This window comes from Triticum dicoccoides, chromosome 1B (genome assembly GCF_002162155.2).
Source record: "Triticum dicoccoides isolate Atlit2015 ecotype Zavitan chromosome 1B, WEW_v2.0, whole genome shotgun sequence".
In the NCBI taxonomy this organism is placed as follows: Eukaryota; Viridiplantae; Streptophyta; class Magnoliopsida; order Poales; family Poaceae; genus Triticum; species Triticum dicoccoides.
The window spans coordinates 625,541,885-625,557,133 of NC_041381.1; positions in this window are offsets into that span (position 1 = coordinate 625,541,885).

The window sequence follows — 15,249 nt, forward strand, 5'->3', positions numbered from 1 at the left end:
TGGAAATATGAGTAGGCTAGGCAAGTCAAGAAGGCCCTGTACAAAAAGGAAAGATTCTAAAGAAAAATGTTCTGAATATGTCCTCTGAATAACTTGTAAATATGCAAAATCAGAGACCTTAGTGATGAATTTGACAGATATCATGCAGATTGGCTAGCTGTCAAAGTCAGATTTTCCAAGATTGCCAAAAATCTCAAGGCAGAAGTTGCAGCATCATCACAATAGAAAATTCCTCAGGCTGAAGCATCTGCTCAGCAAACTAAAGAAAATGAAAGAGCATCTCATGAAAATTAGGCTTCTAAAGAAATTGAAAATACCAGGGCTGCTGAAGAAATTCCAGCGCCTGAAGAACATGCCAGGGCAACCACCAATGTTGCGCCTGAAGAACAACCCAGGCCAGCTCTGATGTGCTTGAAGAAACTAAAAATGCCAAGGCAACTGCATCAATCGTGCCTGAAGAAATTGAACCAATTTCATCTGCTCCTCCAGCAAAATCTTCAAAGGTGAAGAAAACCACACTTCCTTCTGCATCAAAAGTGAAGAAAACGAAGGCTGCTGAGAAGGAAGCCACAAGGAAAACGAAAGCATCAACCTTTGCAGAGTCCTCATCTCCCAAGAAAGTGAGGACTTTGACGAGCTCTTTCACCGATCCAATTGATGTTGTTCCAATTTCAATGGTAGCATCAAAGGAGCTTGTCCAATTTGGTGAAGAATATGTCATTGACATTGATGAAGAGAATCCTTCTGTTGCTTCCTCGGAGCAGTTGGACTAAGAAATCAATGTGGATGATGTTGTCTCTGCACCACTGGTATCATCGCATGTGCCTTAGTTCACAGCTGAAGAGCGGGCGTTGAAGAAATTGAAGAAGACGTGGATATTGGCTCAACTACTCCTATGTTGAATGATGACTATCGGGAAAATCTTCACCACAATTCACCATTTGTCCACACCTCTTCATCCAATTCTTCAGTCCCCCGTGCAGAATGAAGAAATACTCACAGGTCTGAAGGATGTCAAACTTCTCTCCATTCCATACGTAAAGAAATTCCAGCTGCGCAGCTGAAGAAATGGAGACCCAGACTGCTGCTGAAGAACATGAAGCTTCAATTCCTCAGTCAGCAGCCCCAGAGATTGTGACACAAGAGATTGTGAGACTCTCAACTGCAAATCTTCAGCCCAAGCCACAAAATCCTCACGCAAAGAGGCCAAAATTCAAGGCTGACGATTTCTTTGCTGAGCATCATTTCTTCACTGATTTCAATCCATATGACTCAACAAGACTTCAAGGCAAGCAGTTATAGACTGCAAGCCAGATGAACTTCTACTCATCGCTGCTTTTTGATAAGGACAAAGTATTTCAGCACCATCAAATTCCTCATGTGGATATGGAGTCCATCCCATGCTTTCAACCAGTTCTCAATGTTCTTCATGAAGCTGGGCTCCTATACTTCCATGCTGATATCTGTGATTGGAATGAAGAGCTAGTTCTCCAATACTATGCTACTCTGCACCTCACTGGAAATGTGGCTGATGTTAATTCATGGGTGCTTGACTGGATGACTGAGAACACTCACTACAAAGCTCCGGCCTCTGAATTGCTTCATGTTATTCCAGTCAGTCCTCCTGCTGAAGGCGCAAGGCTTATGTATGAAGAAACTGAACTTCCAAATCATATGATGCAAGTGCTCATGAAGCCTTTGTGGCCTGGCCAAGCTCCACGGACCACCTTCCTAGTGAAGGGTTTGCTCTATGTGCAAAGAACTGTCTATCGTATCCTCACAAAACCCTCAGTCCAATCAAAGGCCACAACTCAGAAGTAGAAGAAGTTGTTGGCATCATGAAAAATCTGATGTTCAACATCATACATGATATTCCCGTTAACTATCACGATTTCTCCATGAGGACTTTGGCTAATGTTGCACTATCGCCGTTTGAGTTGAAGCCCTATGCTCCTTGGATTATGAAATTCATCAGAACCAGGTCTTCAATTCACTACAAGGCAGATTTTCAGAATCACCTCAGCTTTCTGCCTCCCATTGAAGTCCTCAAAAGGACCATTTATTGAGTTGATGAAAAAGGCAAATCTATTGTTATTGATGAAGGCACTCGTCCATTGGATGGTAAGTTTGGTAAGCCTGCATCTTATTCCACCAATGATGACTCTGCTACTCAAGATTTTGCCAGAGCTCATGAGCAAAATCCTCAAGCCACTGCCCCACGGGTGATGAAGGATCGTGAGCTTCTTCTAAGTCTTCATCAGAAGGTCGATCGCAATTGTCGGTGTCAAAACCGGCGGATCTCGGGTAGGGGGGTCCCGAACTGTGCGTCTAGGCGGATGGTAACAGGAGACGAGGGACACGATGTTTTACCCAGGTTCGGGCCCTCTTGATGGAGGTAAAACCCTACGTCCTACTTGATTGATATTGATATTGTGGATGTTTACAAGAGTGGATCTACCACGAGATCTAGGAGGCTAAACCCTAGAAGCTAGCCTATGGTATGATTGTAATGGTTGTTGTTGTTGTGTCCTACGGACTAGAGCCATCCGGTTTATATAGACACCGGAGAGGGCTAAGGTTACATAGAGTCGGTTACAATAGTAGGAGATCTACGTATCCATATCCCCAAGCTTGCCTTCCACGCCAAGGAAAGTCCCATCCGGACACGGGACGAAGTCTTCAATCTTGTATCTTCATAGTCTTGGAGTCCGGTCGATGATGATGATAGTCCGGCCGATGATAGTTCGGCCGATGATGGTAGTCCGGCTGTCCGGACACCCCCTAATCCGGGACTCCCTCAGTAGCCCCTGAACCAGGCTTCAATGACGATAAGTCCGGCGCGTATATTTCTTGGCATTGCAAGGCGGGTTCCTCCTCCGAATGATAGAAGATTGTGAACACCAGGATAGTGTCCAGCTCTGCAAAATAAATTCCACGTTCCACCATAGATAGAATAATATATACACAAGTTCAATCTGCTGACGTTTTTTGCGGCATGACATCACGCCACTACCAAGCCATTACTTGAATCATTTTTTACTCTACCACCTCAGCGCATTTAGCGAAGCAGTTTCCTTGGCACGTCTTGTCGAAGCAAAGATCGTGTTCCCCCTTAATCCGGGATTCTCATCAATATGGACGTGGGTAACCCAACCGCGCCATTGATGGTGACGCTTGGGGGATAAGCGAGTTTTACCAGGCCGGTGGGGGACGCGTAGACTTCGCCCGCCCATATAAGGGATAAGGATTCACCTTTTCACCTACGCCTTCTTCCTCCTTTGCTTATCCATCTCCGCGCACTCGAGCTCCAGCGCCCAAGCCCGCACATCTCGTCTCAACCTTCCCCAGTCATGTCTGGAGCGGGAGGCAAGTGGATGACCTCCTCCGTTACGGAGGAGCACATCGAAAGACTGCGCAGCGCCGGCTACCTGTCCGGCGACATTGCACACCGGCTGCCCGACGAGGGGCAGCTCATCCCCACCCCCAGGCCCCATGAGAGGGTTGTTTTTCTTCCCCACTTCCTCCGCGGACTTGGCTTTCCACTTCACCCCTTTGTCCGGGGGCTCATGTTCTACTACGGCCTGGATTTCCATGATCTGGCACCGAACTTCATCCTCAACATCTCGGCGTTTATCGTCGTGTGCGAGGCCTTCCTCTGCATCCAGCCCCACTTCGGCTTGTGGCTCAAGACCTTCAATGTCAAGCCGAAGGTAGTGAAGGGTACTCAAGCGGAGTGCGGAGGCGCCATGTTGGGCAAGATTCCCAACGTCCTTTGGTTCGAAGGGGCCTTCGTGGAATCCGTCAAGGGGTGGCAATCGGGGTGGTTCTATATCACCAAGCCGCGCGACCCTACGTGGGCGGCGGCCCCCGAGTGCAGATCTGGTATCCCCACGCAGCTCACCTCCTGGAAAGAGAAGGGCTTGCTGTGGGGTAGTTCGGAGGAGCTGACGGGACTCCAAGCCTGTATCCAGAAGCTGGTGAAGAAGCTCAGGCTGGTTAACGTGGTCCAAGTCATGCTCGTCCGCCGGATTCTCCCATGCCAGGAGCGGGCATTCAATCTGTGGGAGTTCAATCCGGAGCAGCACCAGGCGCTGAGTGGGCTCTTCGACACGACGTACGAAGGCGCCTGGAGGGTGCTGTTTAAGGGCGCCGAAGCCCCCGCATCCGCGACTGAAGATCGCGGATTTCGCTCGCAGCGTCAAGCCGACGAGGTAAGTGATTCTATCCCTTTACGGGACACTTGCTTTACATAGTTTGACTCTATGCGGATTTTAATTTCCCCTTTTCCTTTGACAGGACTGGATGAGGAAGGCGGAGCAGATTATCTGCCCGGCTCCTATGCCAGAAAACCCAGTAGACGCCCATCTAGCGAGGCTGCTGGTTCCGGCACCGCACGTGGTGCCGGAGAAGAAGGCCAAGAAGGAGGCCACGGGTGCTCGAAAGAGTTCCCGTTTTCAGGTGTTCGATGACTCCGGGGCGGACTCCTCCCCCGAAAATGAGGAGGAGAAAGAGGACTCTCTCCTAGAGGAGGGAGAGAGGAAGAGGAAGGCTTCCCCAATAGGGGAGGCCGAAGGGTCCAAGAGGGGAAGGACTATTCCCCCAGACAGCTCCACCAACATCAACGTTGGCGAGAAAGAATGGCCTTCAAGGGCCAGGCCTCCGGCGAGATTGTAAGTATCCGGATTCCTGAATGATTTATAATTTCTTTTTCTGCGTCACATAGTGTCATTCTGATGCCGCATGCTGCCTGTAGTCCGGCCAATGATGATCTCCCTGCTTCATCGAGCGGGTCGTTGGCTCCGTCGGATGTAGACTCCATCCCGACTGCCTCCACCCCTCGTGACACCGAGGATGCCGAGGTGGGATCCCAAGAAGGGACCCATCAGGGGGAGGCTCTGGAGGCGCCACAAGGCGGCCTCCCGGACTTTGCGCCGGACTCCACATCAGAACCCGCAGTGGTTCCAGAGTCCGGCCGGCGGCCCCTTCGCACGAAAGGCAAGACCGTGACGCCGGCAGCTTCCGTCCAACCGGAGGCACCGGACAATTTGTTGGAGGCGCTGCAGAGCGCTTCCATCAAGGAAGAACACCGCACTATTATGAGTGCGGTGATTCAGAAGGTACATCTTACCAAGAGCGGGCTGACCGAAGCCTGCAATAGCCTTCTATCAGGCTTTGAGGTAAGAAGTTAAAAATATGCAATGTAATACCGCATAGAAAGTAGCCCCTGATGCTCGGTTCGGTGTTCGGAAAGAAAAGTCGGACTGAGGATCTGAAAAAAAGAAGATATACGCAGGGTTGCTAAAATATTATGTCAATATGGGTTGCAGGCTGCGCTGCTGACCTCTGCCGCACTGACTGCGGAGGTCGGTGCTTTTAAGCAGGAGCTCGAGCGTTTCGAGCAAGAGCTCGGCCGCGCCAAGAAGCAGCTCCAGGGCAAAGAAGGTGAGTAACACCTCTTTGAACTTGTACCTTACAGAAAAGGATTTAGGTTGCAACAAAAAATAACAAGGATAACATGGGTACTGCAGGGGCCACGAACGAGGTGGCGACCCTGAAGGAGGCCGTGTCCGCGGCCGAACGCAATGCCGTCGCGGAACGGGCAGAGCAAGAAAAGCAGGAGGCGCGGGTGGCGGTGGTTCGGCAAGAGCTCCAGGCTCTCATGGAAAAGCATGAGAGTTTGGAGCGTGACTCAAAGACTCGAGAGTCCGAGCTTGCCTCAGCTCTCGAAAGTGCCAAAACTGCCAAGGCCGATGCCCATAAGTCCCTTCAGGAAATTGAGTTGGTGAGGAAGATAGCGGCGGGTAAGGCATTTTTCATGCAAAGCAAGCATGTGAATGTAAATTACGTGTTACTTACCCGAATTCGGAGCTCTCCAGGGGCGTTTGCAGATCTGCCTCGCAACGTGTCTGATGCCGCCGCATTCTACCGAGCTAAGGAGGGGAGGTCAACGGAGAAGGTCTTCTGGTCTTAGTATGCTGAGGCCGGCCATCCGGTGCCCCCTAGCAACCAGCTGAAGCAGCTGGTCGAGCTCCACAAGGTGGCCGAGCAGGCCATGAAGGGCCTCATAGTCCGGCTGTGGCCTGGAGAGGCCATGCCTGGGAGCTACTTCGGCCTCGTGCGACAGTTGGTGGATGCGTGCCCCTGGGTGGAGGTTATCAAGCGCTCCGCCTGTATTGAAGGTGCTCGTCGGGCCCTTGCCCACGCAAAGGTGCATTGGGGCAAGCTGGATGCGGAGAAGCTAATCACTGACGCGCCACCAGCGGGCAAGGAATATCGTACGCCCGAGATGTACTATAAGACTGTCCTGAAGGGTGCCCACAAGATTGCGGATGAGTGCCCCAGGGATGTAATTATTGAGTAAATTCGCAATGTGTTATCCTGTGCGCTGAAAACTTTGTTCATATGCGCTAAGCAACGCTTGTTAATTTAAAATATTACCTTATGTGCGGCCGTTTATTAAATCTGAGAGATGGCAAGTCGTCGGCTTCAGCCCCCATGCCACGAGTGCTGGGGTGTTCGGGATAAACTTGAGCACTCTTGTTCCCATTTTTGGGTCCATCTAGGGAGGCTCTCAACACAACGAACAAGGCAACCGGACTTATAGTGCTTGAACACTCCCACTTAGCCATAGAATTCTATAATTTTAAATTTCGGCGAAGCCCCTAGTATTCGGAAGACCGAATTCGGGGCGCTATCCACGCCTTCGTCGGACATTATCCGGTACTTCTCTCGAAGCGGCGTAGGTCTTTAAGGACCCTAAAAGACCTCTCGAACAGCGACCAGTCTCTTGCCTTATCATGATAGTCAGTTTTAGCTTTCTCCACTGAGGCGTTAACCCGGCTCAACCGGGGCGCAATCGCAGTGGTTCTCCCAGTGCTACCTTAGCCGATAGAACGGAACGTAAGGTGCCAAACATGGGAGCCGGGCAAACCCAACTATTGACCAAAGACATGATTCGGAGCCGATTCATATAATGCTATAAGTTCGGGGTGCCGCACTTGTGAAAGTGTGTGGACTTTATCACAGCATAATGCGGGGAACATAAGCCCCTGGTGTATTTGGCCGTACCAAAATGTACGGATGCAACATGTCGTAAATGAACATATATATATAAGGTAATGCAATTATTGGCAAAAGTGCTGCATTTTATTCGAGAAGATTTGCTATGAGTGCGGAATGATACAAATAGTGCGGAAAGCAAGGGATTGGACGAATTAAAGGCGTCTCCCTCCAGGGGTAGGCCGCGGAATGGTGTATTTAACAAATTTAATGCTCGTAATGGAGACCACCTGAGTGTTCGTCGCAGCCTTTGTCCCTCCCTGGCTGTTGCATCATGAGTTCGGCAGGTTCGCCGCCGGACAGAGTTCTGTATAAAAAAGAGAGAAATAAAAGATAAAAAGGGCGACACACTTGGGAGCCCCTGGTGTGGTCGAACCGCACTCTAGGTCTGTTGTGGTTGTGCCTCTCCCCCTATGCCCATGGTATCTCCAGGGCGTAATTATGTACGCGGAGAGTTTGTCTTACAATTGTGCGAGGGCTGGGGTTGAGGCCGCATTGCTACGCATGCTCGGAACGTGCCAGGTGGTCTTGGTTGATGTTGCTCTGGGCGCGTTTGGCCGTGTCCGGTCGTTTAACGGTCGGACTCGAAAATTGCCTCAAAAGGCTGCTCTATACTTCTGCTGCGAGAGCCGCTGTATGTTCCTCCGTTCGGAGGGAGCGTTCCGTGTTTCCATTGACCGTGATGACTCCACGAGGGCCTGGCATCTTGAGCTTAAGGTATGCATAATGCGGCACCGCGTTGAATTTTGCGAACGCGGTTCGTCCGAGCAGAGCGTGATAGCCACTGCGGAATGGGACTATGTCGAAGATTAACACCTCGCTTCGGAAATTATCCGGGGATCCGAAGACCACTTCTAGTGTAACTGAGCCTGTACAACTGGCCTCGACACCTGGTATGACGCCTTTGAAGGTTGTCTTTGTAGGTTTAATCCTTGAAGGGTCTATGCCCATCTTTCACACTGTATCCTGATAAAGCAGGTTCAGGCTACTGCCGCTGTCCATCAGGACTCTCGTGAGGTGAAATCCATCGACGATTGGGTCTAAAACCAATGCGGCGAATCCGCCATGGCGGATACTGGTCGAATGGTCTCTTCGATCGAAAGTGATCAGGCAAGAGGACCATGGGTTGAATTTTCGGGCGACTGGCTCCATCGCGTATACGTCCCTTAGTGCACGCTTCCGCTCCCTCTTGGGTATATGTGTTGGGTATATCATGTTTACCGTCCGAACTTGAGGGGGGAATCCCTTTTGTCCTCTGTTGTTCGGTGGCCGGGTCTCTTCCTCGTCATCGCTATGTATCCCCTTGTCATTGTTTTCGGCGATTAATTTGCCTGCCTGCTTGAATACCCAACAATCTCTGTTGGAGTGGTTAGCTGGCTTTTCGGGGGTTCCATGTATTTGACAGGAGCGGTCGAGTATTCGGTCCAAATTGGATGGGCCCGGAGTGGTTCTTTTGAATGGCTTCTTCCGTTGACCGAGCTTGGAGCCTCGGAATCCGGCGTTGACTGCCGTATCCTCATTGCTGTCGCCGTTAATGCGGCGTTTGTTTTTGTTTCAACGCGACCTGCCATTGCGGTCCTTGGTATCCGGACTACCAGCGTTTTTGCTGAGGTTGTTGCTGCGAGCTAGCCAGCTATCCTCTCCCGCATAGAAGTGGGTCATGAGTGATGTGAGGGCTGCCATGGATTTCGGCTTTTCCTGTCCTAGGTGCCGGGCCAGCCACTCGTCGTGGATGTTATGTTTGAAGGCAGCGAGGGCCTCTGCATCCGGACAGTCGACGATTTGATTTTTCTTTGTTAAGAACCATGTCCAGAATTGCCTGGCCGATTCGTCTAGCTGCTGGATTATGTGGCTTAGGTCATCTGCGTCCGGTGGTCGCACATACGTGCCCTGGAAGTTGTCGAGGAATGCGGCTTCCAGGTCTTCCCAGCATCCAATTGACTCTGCAGGTAGGCTGTTAAGCCAATGCCGAGTTGGTCCTTTAAGCTTGAGCGGGAGATATTTGATGGCGTGAAGATCGTCGCCGCGGGCCATATGTATATGGAGGAGATAATCCTCAATCCGAACCGCGGGGTCTGTTGTGCCATCGTAGGATTCGATATTAACGGTTTAAACCCTTCAGGGATTTGATGATCCATTACTTCGTTAGTGAATCATAGTGGGTGCGCGGCGCCTCTGTATTGAGCAATATCGCGACGTAGCTCGAGAGAGCGTTGTCTGCTGTGTTCGGCCCGACCAGAGTAGTTGTATCCGGCGTGACGGTATTCGTCATGGGTCTTGGGGCGCCCACGTGATCCATAGATAGATCTGGATTGTCTTGCCTTGTCCTCCAATATATCCCGCAAGTCCGGCGCGTTCCCCCGTGGCTTCATGCTTTTTGAGCGGTGCCGGGGTACGGTTTTGGTGGAGGGCTTGCACGCCTCTCTGTCGCGGCCACGAGGTGGTCGGTCTGCTGTATTGTGCGCTAGCGATGCAGGTTTGTGCGCTTCCTCCTCTAGTCGGGGGAGCAACTTGCGTTTTGGGTAACTTTTGGAGGGGCGTTCGAGTTCATACTCTTCGGCCGCGAGGACCTCGGTCCATCTGTCGGCCAGTAGGTCTTGATCAGCTTGAAGCTGTTGCTGCTTTTTCTTTAGGCTGTTTGCCGTGGCCATTAGCCTGCGTCTGAAATGCTCTTGTTCGACGGGATCCTCAGGCACGCCGAATTCGTCGTCATCGAGGCTTGCCTCGTCTCCAGAGGGAGGTAAGTAATTATCATCCTCGACCTCTTCGTCTGCCGCCCTCTCGTGAGGGCTTGCTTCTGCCTCCTCTTGCACTGGATCGTGCTGGAGGGGTTGTCTTCGGCATTTTCTGGAGTGTTATTATCTCCTGTGCCGGAATCTCTATTCTTGCTGTGGCGGGATTTAGAGCGGCGCCGCTGATGTCGGCGCTTGGGCTATTTCTTTAAGGAATCGGCCTCCGTTGCTTCTTCGCCGTCCCCATCTTTTGGGGTGTCCACCATATATATATCGTATGACGAGGTGGTCTTCCAGTGTCCTGTAGGCACTGGTTCTTGATAGTCTCCGGCATCGTCGTCCATACCGTCGATGTCTTCGGAGTCGTAGTCGAGTACGTCGGTTAGATCGTCGACGGTGGCTACAAAGTGGGTGGCGTGTGGGCTCTGAATTTCTTCGTCGTCCGCGTCCCAACCATCCTAGCCGTAGTTCGGCCAGGGCTCTCCGGATAGCGAGAGATGCTTCAGCGAATTTAAGATATCGCCGAAGGGTGAGTGCTGAAAGATGTCCGAAGCGGTGAATTCCATGATCGGTGCCCAGTCGGATTCGACTGGCAGGGGCGTAGGAGGTTCGGAGTCCAGCAGAGAGTCCGGCACCTCGGAGTCATGAGCTTTATGCGGGACAAGGTAAGTGTTCGGCTCCATCACCGTAGAAGTTGCAGCTCCCGAGGCGGTGTCCAGCCATCCGTCCTCGATCTGAGCGATCGGCTCCGGACTATGGGTCGGAGTGGATTCGTGTGCGGCCTCCAAGGTGCTATCCGGCGGCAGAATTAGGTCGTGCCCATCGTGACAGCGCGGCACGCTCGGCTGTGGCTCAGATCCATCGAAGATCAAGTCCCCGCGGATATCGGCCGTGAAGTTTAGGCTTCCAAACCCGACCTGACGGCCAGGGGCGTAGCTTTTGATCTGCTCCAGATGGCCAAGTGAGTTGGCCCGCAGTGCGAAGCCGCCGAATACGAAGATCTGTCCGGGGAGAAAAGTCTCACCCAGGACTGCGTCGTTGTCGATTGAAGAGGCCATCAAGCCTATCGGTGATGACACAGAGGAACTCTCAATGGAAGCACCAATGTCGGTGTCAAAACCAGCGGATCTCGGGTAGGGGGTCCCGAACTGTGCGTCTAGGCGGATGGTAACAGGAGACGAGGGACACAATGTTTTACCCAGGTTCGGGCCCTCTTGATGGAGGTAAAACCCTACGTCCTACTTGATTGATATTGATATTGTGGATGTTTACAAGAGTGGATCTACCACGAGATCAAGGAGGCTAAACCCTAGAAGCTAGCCTATGGTATGATTGTAATGGTTGTTGTTGTTGTGTCCTACGGACTAGAGCCATCCGGTTTATATAGACACCGGAGAGGGCTAGGGTTACATAGAGTCGGTTACAATAGTAGGAGATCTACGTATCCGTATCGCCAAGCTTGCCTTCCACGCCAAGGAAAGTCCCATCCGGACACGGGACGAAGTCTTCAATCTTGTATCTTCATAGTCTTGGAGTCCGGTCGATGATGATGATAGTCCGGCCGATGATAGTTCGGCCGATGATGGTAGTCCGGCTGTCCGGACACCCCCTAATCCGGGACTCCCTCAGCAATCACAAGTGGATCAAGCGTCAATTCGGCTCAATGCGTCAGAACATGACCGTCACGCAGAACACTGTGAAGAAGAATCACTATTATGTGCATGAAATCTTCGATCGCACTTGTGCCATACTTTCTCATCTATACGGTGATGGAGACCTCGAGAAGATGGGATTTAAACAGGACTTTGACTGGTCACATCCTCCCTCGAAGAAATTCAAGAAGGTCAAAGTTTCTCAGATGGTCACAAGTTCATATTCTTCATCGCGCGAGACAGATGAAGCTGAAGATCTCAACGACACTGCGGCAGGCCCTAATTTAACAAATGACCCCGACAATGCTGGTGCTCCTCCATCGACATCATGATGATATTCTTCAGGGGTGTTAGTCCTCATTTTTTATCCCTTTTGGTCATCCGAAGACAAAGGGGGGATTCCAGTTAGTATTCAAGCGGGTCATATATATGGGTTGTTTTTTGTTAAGTTACAAATCTCGCTCTTCTTAAGTGTTTGATTGGTCGAGTTGTAAACTTAAGTCCGATGGTGGTCTGATACTTTTAAAACTGCCTTCTGCATGCTTATTTCCTCAAGTACCTTAATGCACGCATGCTGGATTACTTCAGACACCATATTTCATCACACATTTCAAATTCTTCATATTATATGTTAAATGTGTGTATGAATTACAAGATATAGGGGGAGATCTCCATGATATTACTCTACAATGTGCATTTGCAATCCAAAGCTAATTCCTCAAATATGCACAACTTCAGGGGGAGTTCTTTTATATCTTGCAATCAAATTCCTCAATATCAGTATTTACACTTCATATGTTTATCCCCTGTTGAATGCTTAACCTATTTGTCATCAATCACCAAAAAGGGGGAGATTGTAAGTGCATCTAGTGCCCCTTAGTGATTTTGGTGTATTGAAGACTTATAGGTTAAGGGACTAATGTGTTTGCGAGTGTACACATGTTCTATAAGTCTCTAAGGAGTTTGATATTTACGAAGGAAGCCGACCCCTAAAAATGAATATCTTCAGTTGAAGACTTTGAAAATGAGGAAATTGAGGTGACCTTGAAAACATTGATATTGAAGCGAGGATTATGAAGCGTGAATATGATGTCTACTACACAACCTTCTTCTTGTAGACGTTGTTGGGCCTCCAAGTGCAGAGGTTTGTAGGACAGTAGCAAATTTCCCTCAAGTGGATGACCTAAGGTTTATCAATCCGTGGGAGGCGTAGGATTAAGATGGTCTCTCTCAAACAACCCTGCAACCAAATAACAAAGAGTCTCTTGTGTCCCCAACACATCCAATACAATGGTAAATTGTATAGGTGCACTAGTTCAGCGAAGAGATGGTGATACAAGGGCAATATGGATGGTAGATATAGGTTTTTGTAATCTGAAATTATAAAAACAGCAAGGTAATAAGCGATAAAAGTGAGCGTAAATGGCATTGCAATCCTAGGAAACAAGGCCTAGAGTTCATACTTTCACTAGTGCAAGTTCTCTCAACAATAATAGCATAACTGGATCATATAACTATCCCTCAACATGCAACAAAGAGTCACTCCAAAGTCACTAATAGCGGAGAACAAACGAAGAGATTATTGTAGGGTACGAAACCACCTCAAAGTTATCCTTTCTGATCGATCTATTCAAGAGTCCGTAGTAAAATAACACGAAGATATTCTTTCCGTTCGATCTATCATAGAGTTCATACTAGAATAACACCTTAAGATACAAATCAACCAAAACCCTAATGTCACCTAGATACTCCAATGTCACCTCAAGTATCCGTGGGTATGATTATACAATATGCATCACACAATCTCAGATTTATCTATTCAAACCAACACAAAGTACTTCAAAGAGTGCCCCAAAGTTTCTACTGGAGAGTCAAGATGAAAACGTGTGCCAACCCCTATGCATAAGTTCACAAGGTCACAAAACCCGCAAGTTGATCACCAAAACATACATCAAGTAGATCACATGAATATCCCATTGTCACCACAGATAAGCACATGCAAGACATACATCAAGTGTTCTCAAATCCTTAAGGACTCAATCCGATAAGATAACTTCAAAGGGAAAACTCAATCCATTACAAGAGAGTAGAGGGGGAGAAACATCATAAGATCCAACTATAATAGCAAAGTCGCGATACATCAAGATCGTGCCAAATCAAGAACACGAGAGAGAGAGAGAGAGAGATCAAACACATAGCTACTGGTACATACCCTCAGCCCCGAGGGTGAACTACTCCCTCCTCATCATGGAGAGCGCCAGGATGATGAAGATGGCCACGGTGATGGATCCCCCCTCCGGCAGGGTGCCGGAACAGGGTCCCGATTGGTTTTTGGTGGCTACAGAGGCTTGTGGCGGCGGAACTCCCGATCTATTGTGTTCCTGGATATTTTCGGAGTTATGGGTATATATAGGAGGAAGAAGTAGGTCGGTGGAGCTACAAGGGGCCCACAAGGGTGGGGGGTGCGCCCAGGGGGGCAGGCGTGCCTCCCTGCCTCGTGGCCTCCTCACTTCTTTCTTGACGTCCACTCCAGGTCCTCTGGATCATGTTTGTTCCAAAAATCACTCTCCTAAAGGTTTCATTCCGTTTGGACTCCGTTTGATATTCCTTTTCTGTGAAACACTGAAATAGGAAAAAAACAGCAATTTGGACTGGGCCTCCGGTTAATAGGTTAGTCCCAAAAATAATATAAAAGTGTATAATAAAGCCCATTAAACATCCAAAACAGATAATATAATGGCATGAATACTTCATAAATTATAGATACGTTGGATACGTATTAGCATCCCCAAGCTTAATTCCTGCTCGTCCTCGAGTAGGTAAATGATAAAAGAAATAACTTATGAAGTGTGAATGCTAGCAAGTTCATAAGTTTGATCAATGATAATTTCAATCACCTTTTCTAGCATCATTATATGGCATAACCGTAGCTCATCTCATGAAACTTCTCATGATCAAGTAACAAGCTATTCACATGTTAAAACATAGACCATAAACTTTCTTGAAAACTAGCAAACTATGTTCTCAGTCATCAAACAATTACAATTCATCTTATTTTTAGGAAGGGTCTATGTAAGAGCTTTGATTTAATAAATCCCACATACTCAACAATCATATAATCTTCCATGATTGCTACCACTCAAAGCATATTTTTAGAACAAATAGCATCCGTCGAACACAGAGAAAGATAGGGGCTTAATGTTTCGCCTCCCAACTTACTTATTATATAGATAATTGTCAACAATAATAATTCATGATCAAATATATTTGAATGGCCATATATGCTTAGATCTTTCCCCATCACATGATGCTTGCCAACTAAAAAGTAGGTTGGAATGAGAAGGAATACTACTGACTCTTGCATAAAAGTAAAAGATAGGCCCTTTGCAGAGGGAAGCAGGGATTTGCAGAGGTGCCAGAGCGCGAAGCTTTAAAACAGAAATGGAAATAATTTTGAGAGGTATGCTTTTATTGTCAACATAACGACCAAGAGTTCCCAACATCTTCCATACTAAATACATTATAGGCGGTTCCTAAATAGAATGGTAAAGTTTTTACTCCCCCTCCACCAACAATCAGACTCCACGGCTTGTCCGAAACAACGGGTGCCATCCAACTATCAACAATCCTGGGGGAGTTTTGTTTAAATTATTTGTGATTTTTTTTGATCTTTTGATAATAGGACTGGGCATCCCAGTTACCAGCCACTTTCTCGTGAATGATGAGCGGAGTCCACTCATCTGAGAATAACCCACCTAGCATGGAAGATACTGACAGCCCCTAGTTGCCAGATGAGTGATTCAGGC